Source organism: Schistocerca americana, chromosome X (assembly GCF_021461395.2).
Source record: "Schistocerca americana isolate TAMUIC-IGC-003095 chromosome X, iqSchAmer2.1, whole genome shotgun sequence".
Classification (NCBI taxonomy): Eukaryota; Metazoa; Arthropoda; class Insecta; order Orthoptera; family Acrididae; genus Schistocerca; species Schistocerca americana.
In genome coordinates this window covers 725087357-725114037 of record NC_060130.1, presented here as the reverse complement: position 1 = coordinate 725114037, position 26681 = coordinate 725087357, and the positions used below count along the sequence as shown (strand labels likewise).

The window sequence follows — 26681 nt, the reverse complement described above, 5'->3', positions numbered from 1 at the left end:
AGCTAACAGCTCTCCCCTCGCCAAGTAACAACGCGCCACACGGTCAGTCTAACTCACCCTTCTTCGACTGGAGCACAGCTGTGCACGCTTCCCGTACCGGCGGCAGACTGCCCCCTTTTTCCTCTCCAGCCTCCTCCACGCTCCGCGTAGACCGGAAAGCCCAAAGACGCCATTTCCGCCACCATCCTAACGCAGGCGGATTTCTCACAAGTAGCGCAAACCTCTTTGCCTACTTCACCACTACGAGAGTTGGCTATTCTGTACCAGTGCTGCTGAATCTGTACGACTATCGCAGACTTTCTGCAGCAGACTACGCCACCGTCTAGCAACGTGACACACAACCACATTCGTTCAATCACGCCACTATGAGAGTAAACAGAAAAGAGAAACAAGGAAAAGAAAGAGAAATACTTGTGAAATTGGGCTACCGGACTAATGAAAGGTGGCTACAGGACCCTTTCATCGCCCCAAACGTCCCGGAGAAGACTGTGCCGCGAATTTTCTCGCCATGCTAGGAGATTCGCCAACAGTCTTCGAAACAAACATATCCTAACGAGTAAAAATTGCAACAGCAAACAGCAGCACAAAAGAATTGATTAATCTCTTATATCCAAGTGAGCTTTATCTGACCTTAGTCAATAATTGTGACCTCATGCGGTCCGCAAAGCAAACAGAACAAATTAAATTAAGCGTGATATTCTACGCTAACATCATGTCATCTGACCTACTACGACCACAACCATGAGATATTATTTTAAAATTGCTTTAACCAATTATCAAAAGTTAACATAGAGCCATAGATGAACAGGTACATAATATATATAAATATATAAACAAATACAGTAATGCAAAATCATTATCACGAACCAAAGCAGTATCAGCTGGTGCTGACATATATAAAAACATGCAAGTGAAAGTGCAAAATACAATATTCACAACAAATACAGTGATAGAAAATCATTAATGAACCCAATGGAATGACAGCTGGTAAATAATCACCTATGGAAAATAAGACATGAGTACAAAAACACATAAAAAAATCAACTCGTTGACATGCTGTCATTTTTCAGTTTCGTCACATGGTTGTTTCGCTGGGTATTCTCTTTAGGTGCTGGGGTCTCTTTTAAAGGCGACTTGGAGGATAAGCTACTAGGGGACCACAACACTGAACTGGGGAGCTCGCAGCGGCGTTGATTGTAACGTCCGTTGTAACCCAGGTTGTTCATCCTAGACAGCACCCCGCGACGTTGCCTCGTGCCCGTTTCCACCCTCTGCGTCCATACTGTGGGATGGTTCGGCGTTGCAGATTTGCAAGACATCGTCGCCTGTGGGCCCTGCCTCATCATCGAGAAGGCAGCTTGGCGGTCGTCGTCCGTGTGTTGCGGAGGAAGGTGTTTTGCGACACACGCCCCTGTCTCCTGTCGTGTCAATGGAGAGACACGTGCTCTTCTCCGTCGCATCGAGGTCGACGTAAACTCGTGCGGGTGTCGAGCTTGAGACCCGCTTATCGCCTCTTTGCACCGTCTCAGCTGATGCGTCAGTGGTGGGACACGCGTCCCTCGGGGCAGTGGGCGTTACCTCACCGCAGCGGCCGTCTGCACTAGCGGCGCTCAGGGATCGGCGGCCTCGCCTGGCGTGCGTCATACTTTCCCTTTCGCTTGTCAGATGACTAGCGCATGGGGTGGAACGCCGGCCATCAGCTGGCGCTGCCGTGGTGACACGCCCGCGGGCCCCGGTGTGAGCCTGGGCTTGGGGGAAGACCAGCATCCCCTCCCCTCTGATGGGTAAACAGCTGTGACCGCTCGCCGCACCACTGCCTCGCCGTTGATAGCAGCGTTCTGCAACGCCTGCCGGTGGACCAAGCCCTGTGCTTCCTGATGCGGAGACTCCCTAGGCGGCCTTGCACCCACTTAAGAACTGCGCTCACATAGATCGTTACAAAATATCATGTGTACAGATTACCACAAAATCAGCGGAGTTTCTTACTCCTGATCAATACGTGGAATATTGCCCAAAATTAACTTGACAAGAAGGGCCTTGTTAACAATAACAATTAAAAAAGCAATGAGGAAAATTATATAACCAATATTCAAACAAACAAAAAATCCTTTTTATAAAATATAGTTCCAGCATTTACATCTGCTGTCAATCATTAAGGGTAGATCTTGTACAATGTTTGGTCAGGATTTGGATCGGATTTGGCGCCGCTGCTAACTACAGACACAAAACTCTACCTACTCCTAACTACGCTCTCACACACAATCTACGCAGCTCGTACTAGTCACCATCACCATATAGCCCGACTACAATTCCCACATATAAACAAAATATTCCATTCAACACCAATACCCAAATCGTTGTTCATTGACTGCTCCTCCAGGGTTTGCAGCACACGTTTGCTGATCTGTGAAAATTTTCCGAGACTTCTTTTCTATGGACATTGCATAAAAAAAGTTATGATTAATGAGACACAGAAGGTTCATTCAACCTGGAATAGTAAATGTTTCAACATCTATTCATCAGACTAATGCAAAAGGTCAGTGGGCATAAAAATGGAAATAAAAATCATCCTAGCCCATTAACAAACACATAAACACTTCGTCCTATAAGTACATAAAAAAATACTGTCAAAAGAAATCCATTGTCCAGGGCTATGAGTACCCAACTTACTGCTGTCATAAGATACTCATAATGATTACACAGTTACTCACCACATGTCCCCAGGGGTCCTCACCTATCGTCATGTTATTTCAGCTTGGAGGTAGTCGCATTGATTCTCTATTAAATATCAAGCTGCTTGAGTTTATAAGCTGTTTCCATATACGTCTTCTTGGGTTTCACATCCTGGTGCCCTCAACCGTACCTAGTAGTATGTGGTGGCAAGTTACACTTTCCAAATATCTTATAAGATGGCAACTCTGCAAATCAAACACTATTAATCTCCCTTCATACACAAGTCCTTCACCTACAAGTCACCAAGTCACTTCATCAACATCGCAGTACATTTGAAAAATGTCACTGAATCATGCTCACCTAAGGGGAATAAGAACACTACAACTGTAATTTATCATCAAGAATTACCTTACGTCCAATGACTCGCCACGCCAACACACCCGATACCTTTTTAATCATCAAAAAACGAAAGCCATCTTACCGTAATAGGAAACACTTCAAATGACCCTCATAATCATTCACGTTCAGACGTTTTGAAGCTGCACAACACTACTCCTTTCTGCTGAGAAGAAGAAATAACTACACACATATTGGGGGACCCTTTACAATTCATAGAAAATATACACTTTAATTTTAATCACACCAGAGTGAATCAAAACATTGGAAAATATGCACTGTAATTTTACGAAACAGAAGCGACTGGGTTTACCGCGGGCACACCAATACTGTGGCCCTCCCTCAACAAATCTTCCATAATAACGTCTTCCTCTATCAAATGCACATCAATATCATCAATAACACCGGTCCTCATTAAGTTTGACGCCAACCGAGCCAGCCAACAGTCATTGATCCCTTTGATTAGAGGCATTTGTCGGATTGTGCCGCGGGTTTGCGGGACGAATTTCAACACCCACTGGTGGACCACCCGTACTGTTTACGGCAACCTTGTTGTTGCTTGTTCGATAATTATTCTGTGGTCGGTCACGACTAGCGTTCCTATGTCCGCTGTAATTGCGCCTAAATCTCTGCTCATTACCATATCTTCTAAACTCCCGAGGGTGTCTTTGATTTCCTCTAGGCGAATGATGACCATTAGCATAGTTCGTTCTGCCCGCGTTCCGTGAGGAGTCGCGACGCTGCCAACGCTCGTGCGCCCTGTAACTCTCAGGCGACCCGTTACGTCTGTATTGCCACCTGTATCTACGGCTGCGGCTTCGCTTGCGAGGCCGCTGCTCGTAGGCACTCTGACCGTAATTCTGCGTGGTGCCATTCGCATCGCACTCAAGCTCTAAAAGGAAATTGCGAAACTCCTCTACGTCATCCTTACATCGTCCTGCAAGGATAACGTGCCGCAACTGCATTGGAAACTTTCCCAGGCAAATACGAATAATTTTCGCAGGTCCGTAAGGATCGTCAAGATGTTCATTCGCCTGCAGCATGTGCTCGAACATCTGCACAGGGCTGGAGAATTTTGACCTGTTTAACTCTGGTAGCATAATGAGTCCATGTTTTACACGACTTTGCGCTGCCACTGACCAATAGATCGACAGGAAGTGTTGTCGACACTCCCCAACAGTGTAGCAATTGCGTGCAATTGACCTCATCCGCGCCGCTGGCTCACCTTCGAGGTAGCCGCACATATACTCTATCTTGTGCGCACTGGGCCACGCAGGAGGAAGGGAGAACTCGAACTGCTGTAACCAGGCCCGCGGGTGAATCCCCGTAGCCGAGTTACGGAAGACTTCAAACTTCCTCACCGTCAGAAAATGTTTAAAGTCAAATTCGTGAGTTTCCCTTGGCGAACGTTCCTGAGGGGATCCGCGCCGTTCCCACCTGGTACGAGATCCGTGATCATGACGATGATCAAATTCGCCATCGTTCCCGGAATCATCGTCGGAATAATGGCCCTTTCGTTCATTTCTTTCAACTTCATGGGCCTTTAACCCTTTTAGGTGAAGTTCTAAACGGGCCATGCGCTCACATATTCCCTCGGTAACCCCTCTTTGTTGTATTTTTAGCCGGCCGAAGTGGCCGTGCGGTTAAAGGCGCTGCAGTCTGGAACCGCAAGACCGCTACGGTCGCAGGTTCGAATCCTGCCTCGGGCATGGATGTTTGTGATGTCCTTAGGTTAGTTAGGTTTAACTAGTTCTAAGTTCTAGGGGACTAATGACCTCAGCAGTTGAGTCCCATAGTGCTCAGAGCCATTTGTATTTTTATTTCACACTGTCCACGCGGACATTTCGTTATCGACCGTATTTCGTCTGCATCCGCTGATGACGAGGTAATCGTTTCCCTATTATTGTCAGACTTACGCGCCACTTCGTCTGAGATCCTGGCTATTTCTTCTCGCATCTCTCGGTGGGCCGTGTCTTGTTGTGTTTGCGTAAGCCCTTGCTCTCGCTCGAGACCTATTATCGCCTGGCTGAGGGTTTCTACCTGCGCGCTAAGGTGGACCGGGCACTTAGCCGCAGTGTCCTCTATTCGGGACACAAGAGCCGCGTGGTCACTCTGGCGTTGTTCTGCTAACGCGTGGAGATCCCTGGCGGAATTTTGTCCTACTCGGGACTCAAGAGCCGCTTGTTCACTCTGGCATTGTTCTGCTAGCATACGTATATTCCCAGCGAACCTTTCTTTTTGCTCCATCACCAGTTTACTAATGACTTGCTGCCCCTCTTCTAAGGCGGAGATGCGTAGGTCAATGATAGCCAGTTTCTCCCCAATACCATGTACTATTTCACTAGTCAATCTTTTATTTGCTTCTTCGATATGCCTCCTATTTCCTTCTGCTTGTTTTTTATTCACTTCCTCGATATGTCTCCTATTTTCTTCCGCTTGTTTTTTATTCACTTCCTCGATATGTCTCCTATTACTGTCTAGTAATTGTCGTAGCATAGCCTGTAATGAATTTGCATCTATCGAATGATTCGAAATCACTACAGCGGGCTCAGGATGGACAACACTTGTACTTGCGTTTTCCGCGTTTCGTTCCTGGTCGGACTCGACGTTTTGACCTCGTCCTTGTTCAGGGTTATTGTCTGGCAGGTTTTTCCGATCGCGGCTTCCTGAACAGCTACGCGTCTCCATCATAAGGATAGTTACTCCGTGCTCCAAAATACAACAAGAATAATGCCAAAGTCTCCTAATAGACTCACAGTCCCCACAAAGCACCCAAGATTTACTATATGACACCGATACACGCCACAGGACAAGAATCAACCCACAATTGTAACACAATTGAATACTAAATCACAATGTCTATACAGTAATACATATACAAGATAAAACATGTAAGAAAATGCACACCTATATCATAAATTCACGTAAATTCCGTATCACAGAAAGACAATATACCAATTAGCACATCCAACCGAAAATAACTAATCCTCACTGCGCATCAGAAGATCTCTGGTTTACCGAAATCCGTGAGCAGGGTAAGCCATGTGTAACTAACCGGTTACTACGGGTTATTACGTAATTATTGGAAATGTAAATGCTTATTGTTTGTGAAGTTAACTTGAGAAGATTAGGGTCGCCACCGACTCTAACCATACAACTAATCGAAGGTTTGGTCGAGTCGGAAAATAAATTAATTTGATCACAGACCAAAAACTCATAAAAATGCATACGTTGTGAGGTCGCTCATAGCGGATACGATGTAATTAATAGTATTGCCCGTGCACTGTTCACGACAATCAAACATTTAAAATAAAATAGAAAATGCATGAACACTGCATAAGATCAGCTCCCAGCAACACACCTGAAAATGAGACTTAACCCAAAGAATTTGTTATGACATAAAAGGGGAGACTAATCACTGGACCTGTGCATAAGGAAACGCGTTGGATGTGCTACCGGGAAAGCTACGAGGTGAGTGGCTTAGGTGCAAAAACGTAATCTCGGAACACAAGAGAAAATTGTAGATAAAATCATTTATTCCTAAGATAAGGATGTGAAGCATGTACACGATTCCTGATAACACATGGTTTGTGGAGACCCAATTTCTAGGTATAGTGCCAAATTCCAACAATATCACATCACACAATCATGTTAACATTATCTAAAACAAACATGCGATCGGACAGTTAGTGATGCCGGTAGCCCAACAACTATAATGTTCTACCACGTGGTTGGCTCCCCACGGACGAAAGACACATAAAGCAAGGAAAATTTACGAGAAGGCAAAGCTCTAAATATTTAGAAAGGTGAAAGCTTATGAAGGCACAGCTGAAGGCAAACAGACATTCATACAGAAGCGAGTGCTCACTTCTTATCGACACCTTTGTGTGGCGCTCTTCCGGCGGATCCAAGTCTGCTACAGAAATTTGCTAAAAGAAAAATCTGCCAACGTTTTGCATTCCTTGCTGCGACAAGGCAAAGCAATCTTCCAGATTTGAAAAGCGAGACCAAAAGCTAACAGCTCTCCCCTCGCCAAGTAACAACGCGTCACGCGGTCAGTCTAACTCACCCTTCTTCGACTGGAGCACAGCTGTGCACGCTTCCCGTACCGGCGGCAGACTGCCTCTTTTTTCCTCTCCAGCCTCCTCCACGCTCCGCGTAGACCGGAAAGCCCAAAGATACCATTTCCGCCACCATCCTAACGCAGGTGGATTTCTCACAAGTAGCGCAAACCTGTTTGCCTACTTGACCACTACGAGAGTTGGCTATTCTGTACCAGTGCTGCTGAATCTGTACGACTATCGCAGACTTTCTGCAGCAGACTACGCCACCGCCTAGCAACGTGACACACAACCACATTCATTTAATCACGCCACTATGAAAGTAAAGAGAAAAGAGAAACAAGGAAAAGAAAGAGAAATACTTGTGAAATTGGGCTACCAGACTAATGAAAGGTGGCTACAGGACCCTTTCAATGCTGTGATCCATCGCTCGTGCGCCGACTGTAACACCACGCTCAAACTCACTTAAATCTTGATAACATGCCATTGCAGCAGCAGTAACCGATATAACAACTGCGCCAGACACTTGTTGTTTTATATAGGCGCTGCCGACAACAGCAACGTATTCCGCCTGTTTACACGTCTCTATATTTGAATACGCATGTCTATAACAGTTTCTTTGGCGCTTCAGTGTACTTCCATCGTTTAAACGATGCAAATCCTATATATTTTATCTGTTATGATCCCGAACATCGCTGTCCTAAATTAGAATACAGATTTACTAACAACACCTCCAGATTCGAAGAACTGACATCGAGAACGTAGACTCGACAACTATTGTAGGAAATCTATAGAGGCGACGCTGACTGGTCCGTATATCTGCCGAAACCTCATATTTTTGCAGTTCCGCTCTGGCACGTTTCGTAACCAGTATTGAAATGGAAATGCCGTGTGGCTAGGGCATCCCGTCGGGTAGACCGTTCGCCTGGTGCAAGTCTTTCGAGTTGACGCCAGTTTGGCGACTTGCGTGTCGATGGAGTTTAACTGAGGATGATAAGGAAAAATCTCCGATCCAACCGGGAGTCGAACCCGGGCCGTTAGGTAGATATGACATTCCGTGGCGCTGACCACTCAGCTGCCAGGGGCGGACGTAACCAGTATTGAACACACTCGACATTTCAACTACCATTGCTCTTAGAAGATGGGTCTTTCATGTATACAATTTTACGTGCTCCGATAAAGGAGAAAGGCAGCAGATTCAGTGACCATAATTTTCAAAAATTGTCAATAGCGAATATTTTGACTGTAAGGTAATCTGTTATTTGTTCAGAATCCTAAGCCTTGTGAAGGATCCTTCGAAAATGTTTGCCTCAAGACTTGAAAAAAATAAATCTTACTTTATAAACTTCTACAGAGTATTTGCATTGCAGCGCAGACGCACTTGTATCGACGAAATTTGTTTCCTTTTTTTCAGCTTACCATGTGAACAAATTTCAGGAAACCATTTCGGTTAGAGGAAATTACGACAAAAATCAACGATTCTTTTCTTATTTATATTTGAACAGGGTTAGTTTTTTCCTTGGTGTATAACTATAGTGGGTTGTATTGCCTAAGCAATAACATAAAAATGGTTCAAATGGCTCTGAGCACTATGGGACTCAACTGCTGAGGTCATTAGTCCCCTAGAACTTAGAACTAGTTAAACCTAACTAACCTAAGGACATCACAAACATCCATGCCCGAGGCAGGATTCGAACCTGCGACCGTAGCGGTCTTCCGGTTCCAGACTGCAGCGCCTTTAACCGCACGGCCACTTCGGCCGGCAAGCAATAACATAGTCCAGTACTATTATTAAGAAGGAAAGAACGGCGCCAGAGTGAGGTTATGATTTCTACAGAACAGAAAGCTTTGAATGAATGTCTGGTAGAATGACATAATCCTCTTTTCACCTCACTATATAAAGTTCGTCTTTCCAGAAAGACTGGTAAATCACGGGAGATTGAGCAGGGAGTAAGGCACTCGAATCACATTTGGCAGAAGCGGGGTTCAAGTCAGTCTGGTACTTTACCTTTTACTTTCTTGTTTCCTTAATTCGCTCAAAGCGAACGCCAGGATATTCTTTTAAAAACTACATTGCCGAATTGTTTCCCTTTCCTTAAGTACTTTGTGTTTGTGGCTCATTTATAATGACCTCGTCGACGATACAGTGCTAAATCCTAGCCTTCCTTTATTATTTCTTTACAGTTTCAATTAAGATCACACTTCACGTAGTAGTTTATTAAGAATCTCTGCGATTTCAGTACTGCACAATATTAAAGATTTCGCCAGGACATACAAGCAACAGAAACCAGAAATGAATGGCCGTAGTATGCGGCAAATTATAGAGCACTTTTATATTATGCCAAATGACTGTCGTATATTACAATTTTGAGATTTTTATAAAAGTAGCTATGTGTTTGTCGAATAACTGGACTATTTAAGATAGAAACTCATGTGTTCGTGATAAAAAGAGAATTACACATATTACAACTTTGTTTTCATTTCCATTACATTTAAAATATGTTAATTTAAACAGAATATCAAAAATGCTAAATTTTTATGAATAAGCTGAATGAAGAAGGAACATGATATTTCTTATACATGAGAACAAGAGCTGATAGGATAAAACTGGTGGCATTCATAAAGAAATTACCCACGAGTAAGTTTACTTATAATTGTAGCGTGATTTAATGATGTGGTACAATGTCTTCTAAAGTGCTATTTGATTATAAAACGCTATATTAAATGTGTTCATTAATGGACTGTAAACAAATTTGGTAACTGATAAAACTGTTTTATAAACTTGTCTGATGAAGTGCTGTATTTGAAATCTGTCAGGAAAGGTGTAAAATACGATGAATGACCGTGTGCTGAGAGAGTTCGTGGCGGAAGGGAGAGAATTTCTGCAATTCGTGTTGTGGTTCGTTGCATTAAGACGGAAGAAAAATTATTAGCTGCTGGTTTATGCTTAAAATATACCTACGTTTTGTAAGAAGTAACCAGAGCGTTGAATATGGAAATACAGGAAGAACATTAATAAAATCGACAAACTACAGGGACTGATTCCTGACCGGGAACGGAGGAAAAATGTCCTATGAACATGTGTCCGGAAATGGACGGTGTGCGTGCAACGACAAATCGTCCCGGCACACAATACAAAGGTGCATCGCATCCACGTCACAACAGATGTTCAAAGTAGTCTCCATGGGATGCAATTCAAACGTTCACACATAATCGCACTTTTGGTTACACCATATTAGCAAGCCAGTTGCCTGGAGCTTGCACTAGGGTTGGCCCATTGCGTTGTAGAACCCGGTCCTCCAGATCTGGTTTACGCTGCCTCCCTGTACGTTCGTCTGTCGGAAGAGCCCATGATCACATAAACGCCCAAAAAGAACTTGAAATGTTGTGTGATGTGGTTGATATCTGTGGGGGTACTAGTTTCGATACAGTAGTGTTGCCTGTCCACCGTTTCCATCTGCTTGGCGGTGCGCAAACACCATCTCGGCTTGTTCCTGACACGAATACCGGACCATTTTCTTACTTACTGAATGCTGCGTCAATCACACAGTATGTAACATACAAGGAACACACAGAACGCCGTCAAAAAAACTTTCATTCGTCAGCGCCATCTACCTTGGCAACGAGGCGTTACCGGCCACATGTTCATAGGACCTTTTTTCCCTCCATTTCCAGTCAGGAATCCGTCCCTGAAGTTTATATATTTTATTACTGTTTACCCTGTAAACATCAGGAATAATAACTGATACATAAATGCAATATTAAATGCTGTCGCAGAACGAAGGAATGAATGTTCTTGGTACTTACGGTAAACGTGATAAACTGCAGTACGCTGCTTCCCATCTTTCGTTAGTAGATACGACTTAAGGCGCAACATTTCACAACACTTCATTTCTCCCACAGAAACACAGATTTCATATTAGTTAAATAAAATATGAGTAAATATCTAACTTGAAGTCTTTTTTGACATATTTGTATTTATATCCTTACATTATTATATAGGCGCTCATTCATAAAACTTTATATTTGTAGACCTGCTCAGCAGGAGTCATAATAACTGAAAAATAGCAGAAAATGCAGTTGTATTACTGTGCAATGATAAGTTGGATGAATAAATTTACGTTACTAATCACAATCTTACCGACGAGAAGAGAAAAGTTACATTCGTGCTTCAGTGCGTGAGATACTGGTGTGAATCAGTCAAAAACGGAACGAAGTTGTTCATGATGTATCCTTTTGTGTAATTCGTTGGAATGTCAATAGTGTATTGCACCGATTCTTTAGTGTAGTGCGTTAATGGGCTGTGTATGAAAACCAGGCCATTTAGTATTATGATAGAAATACTTTGGGAATAGACTGATTAAGTCATCGTTATCTGGAAGATTGTGTCCACGGTGGTGTAAATATCGGACCGCCACCACGACAGAATGTCCAACGGTCGCGCCTCGTTTCCATCCAGATGACGCCTCTACTACTCTGCAAATGTTAAAGCCGCCACCAGCATCGCATGCATGTCTGCCAGTCCATTTCAAGCCCAAACTTCCCAAAAGCTCAAGTCAGCGATTATTTCAGTTTTCTAGACAAAGAACAGTTTTCATCTTTCTGTTTTATTTTGTTTATTAGAAATTACCAACAATTTAAATCACAGCTGGCGGTGGGTGAGTGCAGGATAACCTAACGTCAATTAGGACATTTCCCCTAGCGAAGGATTTCAGACAGTTTGGAACCAATGGGTGAAATATCATCAGTATCCGGAATCACAGTTAGAGTTACGAAAATGGCAGAAAATTGGGCATATGGTTTTATATACAAGGAGGAAGAAAAGTCATGTTGCCTTACCTGAAACTGTGTGTCTTATTTTACCTGGGTTGTCTCTGATATCTGCTCATCATAAAGTTCTTATTAAAAATGAAATGCAAATTATGCTATTTTCCAAACAAGTGCAGGACATCATAAAGCCCTTACTGTAAACTGTTACGGTAATGTTTGTTTATAATTGTGACATCACATTATTATTGTTAACTGTTTCCGAAGATGGCCTTGCATTTATATGAGGAGCCATAAATACATCGACTAGCATTTCGCTGTAATTTCTAGAGCATGACTTCCGTTACTCAGCTTTCTAGTACTTCGGTACTGTATAGAGGCAAGTTTTATTTGAGGATGAATGTGCGTCTACTTTAGGACCTTAGAGGGGATGTCAAAATGTCGATAGCAAATGTCGTCCATTCACATTCTTCTAATAATAATAATAAGCAGGCAACTTGAGTGATTTGGATGGGAAAATTAGGAGCAATTTACACTAAATAGGTTCATCATCTACCTGATTCTTTTCCTTTTTTGATACAGAAAGACAATTGTGTAAAACTGTATACCTTCAGCTCAGGATCGCTCATAAGTCTCCGAACGCTACGACAGCGACAACGGTGTGACGTTGGAACTTGCTTTAGGCTATCAGTTGAACAATATTTGTTTGTGTTTGACTTAGGTTTACCAGCACATCTTAAGGAACATAATTCAGATAATAAAATAATGTTATTTTTCAATAAACGTGCGTATTACAAAACTATTATCTAAGAGATTTCATTTCAGATACTGTAGCTGCACAATGTTTATGACAAATAAAAACTTATCGATATGCTCCATTAGCAAACTCTCACTTTGTCTTTCACTAAAATATTACGAGTTTATTGCGTCGAGTGTTCGAAGACAACGAAACAATAGATATTTCGTCTGTAAAGGACAATGTACGTACGAGCACTGAGTTCAAGATTCCTATAGTCCACAGGATTTTGTCGAAATATCAACGACATATTGAACAACATATTCACTATGTGCTTTACGGGGCTGCACAGAATGTTGAAAGGTTCCGCTTCTGGTCTCGCAGGTGACGTCAAGATCTTCCACGCAGAACTCTCTCCACGTTTCACCGCATCCGTGGCGCAGGCTCCCGCTTGGCTGGAGATGCAGAGCGCCAGTCCGTTGGCTGCGCCTGTAAAACATATACGAACGTTACTGCAGTACAAACGAACAATTCCTAAAGAGGTTAGGAGGTTTCGTTAACCTTAATCACACTGGAAATCGAGGTGTATACGAATCACATTGTGCTAAGTAACACATAGCATGTATCACGAGGAAAGGTACAGGCTTTGCGGGGTGACAGTATAGTGATTCTGAGCAAAATGCTTCATATGGACGTAAGTCCTATTCCGAATGGTTTCCGAGACAGAACACAGTTAATGTCAGTTTTGCAAGTTTTCTTGAATAAGTCGAAAACGGCGGCCTTTAGAGAAAAAGTGTCGCAGTACAAAATTAAATTAAATTAAATTTCCTACAAAAATGGTAGTATTCATTTTTTTCCCTAGGGTTAATAGTTTCTGCGAAGGGAACAAGAGTATATTGAAAATCTCGCACGATGCGCATGCACTGTAGCTTAGGTAGGTTTTGCAGGCCAGTTTCCCGACTTCATAAACCACAAGTGTTCTGTATCAAATCGTTCGTCTCGAATTCCTCTACATTACTGTGTTACGTTGTATTCAATGTATTGATTAATACAGAAAATACAGGGTGACAATTATTGAACTATATGAAAAAAACATAAATTAGTTACAAACTACAAACACTTTATTCAACATGTGAAGGGCAGTACAGATATTCAGATTTATGTTATAACATGCCTGCCGTCATTGGCGATGATGTGGCAGATACGAATAGCGAAATTCTGCATGACCTGCTGAGGTGTCGGAACATCGATGCTGTCGAAGACCTCCTTAATGGTTGTTGTCACCTCATCAGGAGTTTTGGGGTTATTGTCGTACACCTTGTCTTTAATATAGCCCCACAAAAAGGAGTCGTATGTGTTCAGATCCGGAGAATACGGCGGCCAATCGAGGCCCATACCAGTGGCCTCTGGATACCCCAGAGCCAGAATGCGATCCTCAGAGTGCTCCTCCAGGACATTAAACACTCTCCTGCTTCGATGGAGTCGAGCTCTGTCTTGCATGAACCACATCTTGTCGAAATCAGGGTCACTTTGGATAACGGGGCTGAAATTATCTTCCAGAACCTTCACCTACCGTTCGGCAGTCACCGTGCCATCAAGGAATATCGCACCGATTATTCCGTGTCTGTACGTTGCACACCGCACAGTCACCCGTTGAGAGTGAAGAGACTTATTGATCGCCGAATGCAGGTTCTCAGTCTCCCCCCCCCACACACACACACTGCGCCAACTTTGCTTACTGACGAACGCATCCAAATGAAAGTGGGCTTCGTTGCCAAACCAAACCATGCATGCGCATACTAATTCCCATCATGCCCCGCGGCCAACCGTGCAGTTTGAACGGCCTAACGCAAACTGTTAAGAAGTTATGACAATTTTATTTCATATCGTTCAATAATTGTCACCCTGTGAGTGACAATGTACATTAAAAGAGTTCTATCTCGAAAACCATTCGGAATAGGACGTATGTGCAAAATACGGTTCTCCTTCAGAATCACCAATAATATTGCCCGTCACAGCACGTATCATTCTTCCTGACTCACCCTGTATATTGCTACTAATTAAAATTGCATCACCTAAATTGATGGGAATTTTTCTTATTGTGTGTATATAGAATAGGAAGATGAATACAAGAGTAAATTTGTATATGATACGCGGTATACAGAGTGCGAAACTGAGTACACAGAGTTGCTGAACTTGACTTATCACAGATACGGGTAACCGTTCGGTGTTACGTAAAATTTACACCAGAGTTCATCAATCGTAGTAACTGGGAAGTAGTTGGTTGGTTGGTTGTTTTGGGGAAGGAGACCAGACAGCGAGGTCATCGGTCTCATCGGATTAGGGAAGGACGGGGAAGGAAGTCGGCCGTGCCCTTTGAAAGGAACCATCCCGGCATTTGCCTGAAGCGATTTAGGGAAATCACGGAAAACCTAAATCAGGGTGGCCGGACGCGGGATTGAACCGTCGTCCTCCCGAATGCGAGTCCAGTGTCGAACCACTGCGCCACATCGCTCGGTGGGGAAGTAGTGTCAGGCACCCCCATGACCGGTTATTACCAATGGATAAGATAAATGTTCGATGGTGGGACATCCACTACTGTTACATGTAATGTTAATCATTAAAACATCAGCTACAATTGTACAGTTACTTATTGGCTGGGTTTAGGGACTCAGCCCCATCTTCAGGTGTATTTTGGGATAATGTTATGTTACAGACATATCTTAATGAATTTTGTATTTCCACTATATTTCACCAGTTTACATCGTAAATTTAGGTAAGTAATAATTATTTGAATAAAAACTTTTTAATATAACACATTTCTCCTAGCCTCATACAGATTACTAACCCCATGCAGATAGTTGTGAAAATATGTGCTTATGAATTTATTACGAAAAACATGGAGCGTATGTAATACATAATTGTTGATGCCTTACTATTTTGTCTATTGCATGCGCCCCATGATTTTCGTTTTAAATTAGCAAGAGTTTTTACAGCTATTAAAAATTCACAAACACAAATTTTCAGGACAGTCTCTATGGGTTTAGGAACCTTTATGGGACCAGGCGAAGTTATTCTATACTTGTCTGTTTTCAAACATGTTAGCCGGCTGGTGTGGCCGAGCGGTTAAAGGCGCTACAGTCTGGAACCGCACGACCGCTACGGTCGCAGGTTAGAATCCTGCCTCGGGCATGGATGTGTGTGATGCCCTTAGGTTAGTTAGGTTTAAGTAGTTCTAAGTTCTAGGGGACTTATGACCACAGCAGTTGAGTCCCATAGTGCTCAGAGCCATTTTCAAACATGTTATATTAAAAAGTTTTTACTAAATAATTATTTCATGCTTTTTAGTCTTGCTTGCGTCAAATTTTTCGATCCGTTTCAAACATTTTGATGAGGTTACGACAGAAACATGTGTTAAATTTCAGAATTATTTCAGTTTCTCTTCACATAAGTCAACCAATAAATTGCTTCCTCCAACGATTATCTCACGAGAAGACCTCGTAGGTAGAAATTAGAGAGAATCGAGAACACACGGGAACCTACCAGCAACCGCTCTTACCACTAAATATTCGCTAGTGGAACTGGAAAAAGAGGAAATAGCAGTGGTACACAAAGCATTCTCCGCCACACACCAATTGTGGAATACCGACCAATGAGAGCAGCAATATCGCAGTATCATAAACTGCCATCTCTATAAGCCACCATGCTGCCGCTCTCGACTGCCGACAACTGTTTATTGACATTTGCCCTTTTTACATGAGGCATAGCTAGATCTTATCACAAACAATTAGCATTAGAATATGATTTCTAAATCAGAAATTCTTAGATACAAATTGTAGGTGGCGTTACTCCCATCTGATCTGTGCGGTTGCGCTGAAATGCGAATCATTTGCAAATCCCGCCTTATGTGCCCGTGTTTCAGTATAGCGGCAGAAAGTCGTTTCAGTTTTCAAATAGTAATTGCAGAGGAAAAGGCGTTCTTGTTACACAGGCTAAACTATGCGAAAAAAAAACTATCGAAGAGTAAACAATTTCCGAGGAACAAGTTCTCAGAAATTCGGTATAGAAAAGGTGCTATCTTTAGAGTGAAAAAGTAATCTAAGAAAGAAGGGAATTCAATTGTGCAACAGATTTAGCTTTACAGGGTGTGAAAAATAGTGTGGATACTTGAACATGACAATGTCACGGCCAATTTACACTTGTGTCCAAAAGATAAGCACAATCAAGAAATGGGAGCATAGTTCCCGAACTAGTTACAATAACGGTTATAGAAAAAGGTAAGATTTAACCACAAGACATTTCTTAAAAGTATTAAGATAACAAATAGGGAACTTCCGAAACTGTAGTTAAATATTTTCTAAAGTGACAAAATTAAAAAAAAAAAATGTAAAACAACGAGTTGGCGAAATGGAATTTCCAAGTTGTCACACATACTTGGCACTGATGTAAAATGCTCTCTATGGTATTCGATACCATTTCTAACAAACAAGTGGCTGGGATCTGGAAGTCCGCTTGTTGTAAGCTGATGTGTGAAATACACTATCTGATCAAAAGTATACGGACACCTGTTACAGGATATTAATATGAGATGTGTCCCCTTTACGCCTTTATGCACTCCGTATTCAGGCCACGAGTGGCCTATCGGGACCATCCGACCGCCGAGTCATCCTCAGTGGAGGATGCGGATAGGAGGGGCGTGGGGTCAGCACACCGCTCTCCCGGGCGTTGTGATGGTATGCTTGACCGAAGCCGCTACTATTCGGTCGAGTAGCTCCTCAATTGGCACCCCGAAAAATGGCAACAGCGCATGGCGGCCTGGATGGCCACCCATCCAAGTGCCGACCACGCCCGACAGCGCTTAACTTCGATGATCTCACGGGAACTGGTGTATCCACGGTGGCAAGGCCGTTGCCCCTTACGCCATTATGACGGCTTGAATTCTGCTGTGGAAACTTTCTATGAGTTGTGTCAATGTCTTTGCGGGAATAGCAGCCATTTTCCCCAAGAGCTGAAAACAGAGAAGGTTAGATGCTGTGGTCTGGAGCGAAACATACCAAGGTTTCCATTACATTGAGGTAAGAACTCTGGACAATTGAGCCCATTTCAGAAATGTTATTGTACACAAACTAGTGCTTCACATACGTTGCTTTATGACATTGTGCAGTGTCACACTAATACAATCATCGTCTCCGAACTGTTGCTCTGCTGTACGCAGCATGCAAAGCTGTAAAATGTTTTCATATCCTTCCGCATTTTAGCATTTTCTTAAAGGCAATAAGGGGACCACACCATACTCTCTCAAAAACATCCGCACGCTGCAGCATCACCACTTCCTCCGTACTTCACTGTTGACACTACACATTCTTCAGGTATTCGCCAAATCCAGCGCTTTCCATCACATTGCCACAAGGTATAGCGTGATTCATCACTCCAAACCAGCCATCCACTGTGGAGTGCCATCGCTCTTGACACCACCTAAGGCGTCTCTTAGCTTTGACTACAAAAATATCTGACTTATAAGGAGCTATTTTACCACTGAACCGCATTCTTTTTACCTTCCTGCGCACAGTCATTGTGTTAGCTGGAATGCTGGCAGCACTTCGGAGCTCACGACTGATTCCTTCTGCTGATTTCATGCGATTATTTACAACCACTCTTCATAATTCTCTACGGTCTCTGTCCGGCAGTACTTGAGGTCTGCCTGATCTTGGTTCAGCTGTGGTTACTCCTTCGCGGTTCCACTTCACTCTGACATCACTTACAATCGACCTGGGCAGCTTAACAAGGGTTCAAATGTCTATGATGGATTTGTTCCTCAGATGACGTCCAATGACTAGTCCACGTTCGAGGTCCTTAGCTCTCCAGACCGATCCATTCTCATGATACTGGTTCTGTACTAACAACACAATACTCCCCGCCTCCTTTTATACTAGCGACTCTATCTCTCGTGACATACAGAGGTCTATTCCGCATTATACCAGTGTTTCGATACTTTTGGTAAGATAGTGTATGTATCCACAATGTATCGTGGACATCTTCTGAAGTCTATAGGGTACAGACCTGAAGACGCCGCTAGCCAGTGCAAGTGGTGTATATTTTATATTTTCTTACTGGAAATTCATCGACCGGAGAAGCACAATGTAGACTGTACGTACTGAACTCCACAGATATGGTACAGTGCATCACCCCTCCACCTATCGATATTGGGCCAACGACGAAGACTTGAAGCTCCCCGCACACATGCTGCTTGGTAATTCCCTATACCAGGAGAGAACCACTTCAAATTGCGGTCTTTCCGTAAAGCTACTTTCCTTCCAAATGAATGCAAGACGAGAGTCATTACGAGAACTGAACTGACCGTATCTGGTCTGTCCAGTACCAACCTACACGTCTCAACACTACTGTATACTGCTAGACACGGGCAGTCAAGTTCGTCTAAATCCTCCACTCTGCTGAAGAACAAACAACGCGGATCTATTCTGGGAACAGTGTTTTAAGTCACAAATCTCCTACGATACCAACAATGACGGTACATGTCTACATCACTTTTGCCTACCTTCATAAAAAAAAAAGAACAATGGAAGGAAGGAAAATTGTAGTTTAGCTTCCTTTCGATAGCGAGATCAGTACTGATATAGCACCAACTATTATTACGAATGGATGGGGAAGGAACTCTACCGTGTCCTTTTCAAAGTAACAATGCCAGTTTTTGCCTCTAGCAATTTAAGGAAATAATGAAAACCTGGATCAGGACGGCTGAGCACGGATTTGAACCATAGTTCCCCCTAACGTAAATCCAGTAAGAGACTAAGACTAGTCGCAGATCCCAGGTGACAGAAGTCATTACTGTCGAACCGAGCCACGATCTGTAGCTGCACTCTCTCGATTGCTCACAGGATGGATCATTTCATCCAGTGGAGTGTGCACAGAGTGCACTGCGACTAAACCTACATATAAATTCCGAGAACCACAGTACTGTGCATGGTGGTGGACACATTGCACCAAGATAGGAGGCTATGCCCAATTCCATTTGCATTTGCGGCGAAGAAAACAACTGTCTATTACTCCTAGTATGTGGTTTAAAATCATGAATGAAAAGTGTATATATGGAAGCGAACTGAAGACGCATGAAGGTTTCACATATATTAAGTAACAGTAAGACAGAGATTTCGAAACTAGATTTTAGGGGAAAGATGTGGACTCTGACCATAATATTTTGGTTGTGAGCTGCAGATCAAAATTGAAAAAAATTGCAAAGAGGTAGGATGTTAAAGAGGTGAGAGCTGTATAAGGTGAAAGAAGCAGATGTTGAGAGTTTCAGAGGGAGCATTAGGCAACGATTAAGTGAAACAGTAGTAAGGAACACACTGATGACAGCAGAAGATAAAACAGGCAAAAAGATAAAATCCAGTAGACATCCTTGGATAGCAAACAAGATATTGAATCTAACTGATGAAAAGAGAGAATATAAAAATACAACAAATGAAGCGGGGAAATGAAACTGCAGACGTTTAAAAATGAAACTGGCAGGAAGTACAAAATGGTAAAGCAGGGATGATGAGAAATGCAAAGGTGTAGGAGCATGAATAATTAGAGGAAAGACAGATGCAGCCTAAATGAAATTAAAGAAGCTATTGGAGAAAAGAGAAGCATCTGTATAAAAACCAAGATGATTCGCCAGTATAAAGTAAAGAAGGGGAAGCTGGAATGAATGTATAGAAATAATTGGAAAACATAAACTATATTTTACACAGTGAGTTGTGTACCAGGATTAAATACATGAATACTGATAACTGGAAGTAATGCCTCCAAGATGACCTTAAGATATAAATTACTCCTGACACCTCGCCACATTCTGGGATTAATTGTTTAGTTTTTCTGTATGGGGCCAATCATGCATTTTCCACCACACGGCTACAAAAAATTACTTAAAGCTATGTAACATCTACATCTACACGATTACACTACAATTCACAATTAAGTGCCTGACACCACTTTCAAGCTATTTCTCTAAAGCTCCGCTCTCGAGCACCATCCAGGGGAAAAAGGAGTACCTAAATCTTTCTGTGCGAGACTTATTTTCTCTTATTTTATCATGATGATCATTTCTTCCTATGTAGGCGGGCGCCAACAGAACATTTCCACAATCTGAGGGGAAAGTTGGTGATTGAAATTTCACGAGAGAATCGTACCGCGACGGAAAACGCCTTTGTTTTAATGATTGCCACCCCAATTCACATATAATGTCCGTGGCATTTTGTCCCCTACTCCTGGATAATACAAAACGAGTTGCTATTCTTTGAACTTTTTCGATGTCCTCCGTCAGTCCCATCTGACGAGGATCCCACACCGCAAAGCAATACTTCAGATTAGGGCGAACAAGCGTGGTGCAAGCAGTCTCTTTAGTAGACCTGTTGCATTTTGTAAGTATTATGCCAATAAATCGCAGTCTTCGGTTTCCTTTCCCCACAACATTATCTACGTGATCGTTACATTTTACATTATTCGTCAATATAATCCCTAAGTATCTAGTTGAATTTACATCCTTTGGATTGGTGTAATTTATCATGTAACGATAATTTGGCGGATTCCCTTTAGTGCTCGTGTGGCTGACTTCACACTTTTCGCTGTTCAGAGTCAATTACCTCTTTTAGTAGCATATAGATATCTTGTCTAAATTATTTTGCAATTTGTTTTGAACAGCTAATAACTTTACTAGACGATAAATGGTAGTATCATCTGCAAACAATCTAACAGGGCTGCTCAGACCGTCTGCCATGTCATTTATGTAGATCGGGAACAACAGATGGCCTATAATATTTCATTTGGGGACGCCAGATATTACTTCTGTTTTACTCGATGACTTTCCGTCAATTACTACGAACTGTGACCTTTCTGACAGGAACTCACGAATCCAGTCGCACAATTGAAGCGATACTCCATAGGCACGCAATTTGATTAGAAGTCACTTGTGATGAACGGTATCAAAAGCTCTCTAGAAATCTAAAAATATGTCGATAGTATTCATTAATTCGTGAAAATAAAGAGGTACTTGTGTTTCACAATAACGATATTTTCTGAATCCGTGCTGTCAATAAATCGTTTTCTTCGAGGTAATTCATAATGTTCCAAAACCCTTCCGTAAATCAACGTTAGTGAAATGGGTTTGTAATTTAGCGGATGACGCTTATTTTCTTTCTTGGTTATCGATGTGACTTGTGCAACTTTCCAAAGGATAGGAAAGATGATTGGTTTTAACATCCCGTCGACGTCATTAGAACTAATCACAATCTCGGATTATGTCAAGGATGGTGGAGGAAATCGGCCGTGCCCTTTCAAAGGAACCAACCCGAAATTTTCTTGGAGCGATTTACGGAAATCACGGAAAACCTAAATCTGGATGGCCGGACGCGTATCTAAATCGTCGTGCCCCCAATTGCGAGTCCAGTTTGCTAACCACTGCTTCACCTCGCTCGGTGCAACTTTCCAGTCTTTATGTGCTTTCCAGTTTTTTATTCGACGAGCGAGCGGTTGAATATGATTGCTATGTATAGAGTTTTTATATCAACATATTCTGAAAATAACCTGACTGCCTTTCCTTGATTAAGTTATTGAAGCTGCTTTGCTACACCGCGGATATCTGCTTCTAAGATACTCATGTTGGCAGTTGTTATAGCTTCGAACTGTGGAATGTTTACTACTTCTTCTTTGGTGAAGGAGTTTCGGAGGGCTGTGTCTCGTATTTCTGCTTCAGTGGCACTGTCATTAGTGACGTCACCACTGTTACCGCGCAGTGAAGATATTGATTGATAATGGAGCGCTAGACGTCTTGAAGTTGTCCACTGGAAAACAAAAACTGAACCATCAACAAAGGCGACTGGTGGCACTTATTTCTGAAAACCGTTACTTGCAGTGGATATGCTGAAGCACATTACAAGTGGTATTTATGAAGTGTCTCAAAAACATTGACTTTGGTACTGATTTCACATCTAATGCTACTCAAACTGTTCAGTAATGGTAGCTGCTTTTCTTGGTACAACTTTATTCATTGATCTGCCAGTATTTTGTGATGCAGAAGACATATTAGTTAACAATAGTGCTTTGGTACACGTGGAAATGTGGATATAAATACGTTACAACTTTCATCTGCCTGTATCAATAATAAACTAAGAGTAATTATGGTACAGTGGGTAAAGAAATGTGAAGTATTTAGTTGCAATCGTATAACATCCACTAATAATAGCTCAGATTGCAGTGGATGTCAGATAGTTACGATTGAAGAAAAAGAAAGTTCTACAGATAAAAATGTTCACCTCCATTTTCTGTAACGCGACCTAGACGCTGTAATATATTTTCGTTGTATAAATGTGTCAAATTTCAAAGTTATGGGGTTGCTGAAACTCTTGAAGTAAGTATAGAAAGAAGGATAACTATCATGTGCCACAGGCAACACACTGAATCAGGGAAGTTAAGGAACATCACAATCAAGTATGATCGAAATCTTATGACTAGTTCGTTTAAGTGTTTAACAACGCTTTCTTGAGGGTGCTTTTTTGATTTTTAAGTGCATATAACGAAAATAGTATCAAAGATATAGAGTAGAAATTTTGTGTGTTGATTGCTCAGAAGTAACAGAAAAGGGAGATATATGTTATCAGGAAAAAGAGAGACTTTCATAGACTTTTAAAAAGACAACAGCAAACCAAAACTTTATTTTGATGTTAAATTTAACTTTATTTGGAACAGTTTTGCACCTAAGGGTCCAGAAAGATCCGTAAGGCTATGGTGTTACACGACTTTAGATCTCGTTTTGGAACATGGAGACTGAAAAATAGTTTCTATCAGACCTATGTTAGGAGTTTCGGCCACGACGGGCTCTGTTATTTTATTCAGCTACTGGGTGGATTGTGGGTACGTGTAAGAAAGAAATACCAAGTGACTTCATGTTTTGATTGCACGTTAAACTTTAAGTCTCCGCTGAAAGTAGCCAGTTCATGAGTAGAACCAAAACCAAGGTTGTGCGTAGTAAAGGTCTGTGACGGTCAAACCGATCTCTCGTTTTAATCGTAGCTGATATTTAACACTCTTTCATTGTATGTTTCTATGGGTGAGTATTTTTCGTCCTGATACAATAACCACAGTCATCGAATATATTTTTTCCCCTTAATACATGAGAATTCAGTTACAAGCAAAAGAATGTGCTAGTGCTAACTCAATGTGTAGCTTAATTTACTTCAGCACATACTTGCAAATTTACTGGATAGGTGAATCTACTATCATTCAATAGGAACTGAGGATGCCTTCAACGTGCTAGTCATTCGTTGGTCATTTACGTCCTTGTCACAACAAACTAATGGTGGAAAATCATAAACCCCGAGTACTATATCGAATTTGTAAGTTTGCCATTTGTTCCAAAGTATTAATCTCGGAATGTACGAGGGCATGCTGAAAAGCAATGCCCCCGAGATTTTTATGTGAAAACTCTTAAAGCTTTTTAAAGAAAACAAATTATATGAACATCCTACATCTTTATTCTTCATTTATAAATATTTATTTCTCAACGTGACCATCCTCGCGACGAACACGTTCCTCCCAACGAGAGTGTTCAGTTTTTCTCCCAACAAGAGAGTTCAATTTGTTGATACGGTCGCTACAGACTGTTTGACTTTGTTGACGGAGCCACAACCTCACCTCTGCTTGCACCGCTTCATACCTGTCAAAGTGAAGTCCTCGAGGATGTTTTGTAAGTTTTGGAAACAAATAAAAATCAGATTGGGGCAATTCAGGACGGTTCGGAAGATGATCGATGACAGCAAACTCTAGGCGTCGGGTTATTGTAGATGTGGCAGCGCTCGTGTGTGGTCTGCCGTTGTCATGCTGAACTGGAGGTTACTTCATGTGTGAATGAACTCTTCGAATTCGATACTCGATTACAGCACGCTGTTTCCCACTCACCGTCATAGTTCCGTTACACACCGTCATGGTACACGCTACAATTAGGAGCCCTCTTGCGGCAGAGGGCTGCAAACATGTAGACATAAAGAATAAAGGTGTAGAATGTTAATAACGTACGTTTTATTTCAAAACCTTTATGACTTTTCACATAAAATTTTAGAAGGCATTGCGTTTTAGTGCACCCTCGTGCACGACTGACTAATCTATGATATAATATCATGCTGACAGTCCTGTTTTGAACAAGCGCTCATGTAAGTTCAACGAACAGAAAGATTAAGTCGTATATAGCATTCTCGCGTCCGACATAACGACTCTGTTGATAGATTTTTGACTGGTAAGAAAAATAATGAATAATCAACTTAACAGTAACATTTTACGAATCGATGCGCCAAATTTCTGAATGTGGTATGGAACCTAGAAAATCTGCAGAGGGAAATTTAAAGGCTAATATCCGATCTAGTTGGGCATCAGAGAAAGATAGTAAGAATTTCTCGTCAGATGAATATAACGTGATATCAACAGTAGCAGAAAATGGTACAGCAGGAGTGTGATTCATTTATGAATACGAAGGTACAGCAGAGAGTGAATTACAATGAATTGTTCAATGATAGGATTATTCTCATAACAGTCGACAACGTTAACAACAGTACTGCAGGTATACATGCTGACACCACAAGCAGAATATGAAGAGACAGAGTGAGAATATTAGTGTATTAAACGGAGTGCTTCAATCAGTAAGGAAACACACAAATATAATAATCATGGAGGTTTGGAACACTGCAATAGCGGAAGGAATAAAGACAGAGCTACAGACGAATACGGGCTTGCTAGTACGAATGAGAGATGAGATGAGAGAGGAGAAAGATTCCTTGAGTTGTGCAAGAAATTTCAGTTAGTAGTAGCAATTACACCGTTCAAGAATCACAAGAGGAGGACGTATACCTGAAAAAAGACTGGAGACAGGGGAAGATACCACCTCGATTACATCATGGTAGCACAGAGGTTCTGAAATAATTTAGTGGAAGACATACTGACGAAGCAATATAGATTCAGATCACAATGTAGTAATGATGAGTAGGTTGAAGTCCAAGAGAATCGTCAAGAAGAATCAAAGTGGAATGAAATGAGATAATGAAGTTCTGAAGTTCTCTGATACTGTAGATCCTGCGAAATGAATAACACTGTAGGAAGTTCAGATTTAGAGGAATGGCCATCTTTAAAACGGGCAATCGCAGAAGTTCCACGGACGAAAATGGGCATAAGGAAGGCCACTGTGATGAAAAACATGGGTAACCGAAGAAATACAACAAAATAAGTGACTCTTTGATGAAATTAAAATAAAATATGTCCTTCAAAATTAAACTCACTGTTATACGCAGAGGAGGGAGCAGATGGAAATACTTAAGGACTCAGCGAGAGGGAGAAACTTTCTACAGAAGTAGTAGAAGAAGAAATGTGAGTCGATTAAGAAAACATAGTGGATCTAGAGTTTGAGTGAGCTTAGGGAGACTTGCTATCATAGAAGTCAGAAGGCATACATAACGCTGGTTCGCAATTTCTCAAGATATTGGGAGAAGTGACAACCCAACTATTATTCAACTTGGCGTGTAGAATGTAAAACTGTAGACATGATATCGAACTTTCAGAAAAATAACATCCATACAGTCCCGAGGATAGCAAGGACACATAAATGCAAGCACAATTGCACAATCAGCTTAACTGCTCGTGCATGCAAATTGCTGGTAAGAACAATATACAGAAAAATCCAAAAGAAAATTGAGGATCCGTTAGCTGGCGATCAGTTTGGCTTTAGAAAGATAAAGGTACCAGAAAGGCAGTTCTAGGATTGCACTTGATAATGGAAGCAAGGGTTTAGAAAAGTCAAAACACTTCTTAGAATTTTTCGACCTATAAAAATGGTTCGATAGTGTAAAATGGTGCAAGATGTTTGTAACTGTCAGAAAAGTTGGTATAAGGTAAAGGAAAAGACAAGTAGTATACAATATGTACAAAATCCAAGAAGGAACAGTAAGAATGGAAGACCAACAAAAATGTGCTCCGATTAAAAAGGGCCTTAGGCCATGATCGGCCTC

General features: G+C 41.8%; 1 protein-coding gene across 1 annotated transcript in view; it reads right to left on the bottom strand.

The window, feature by feature from the left end:
- Window positions 1-12646: 12646 nt before the first annotated feature.
- LOC124556274 (innexin shaking-B) overlaps window positions 12647-26681 on the bottom strand; it is a 408771-nt gene continuing 394736 nt past the window's right edge. The window contains exon 4 of the mRNA XM_047130259.1: window positions 12647-13122. The gene's annotated coding sequence lies outside the window, so the exon portion shown is untranslated. The remainder of the gene's footprint in view (window positions 13123-26681) is intronic.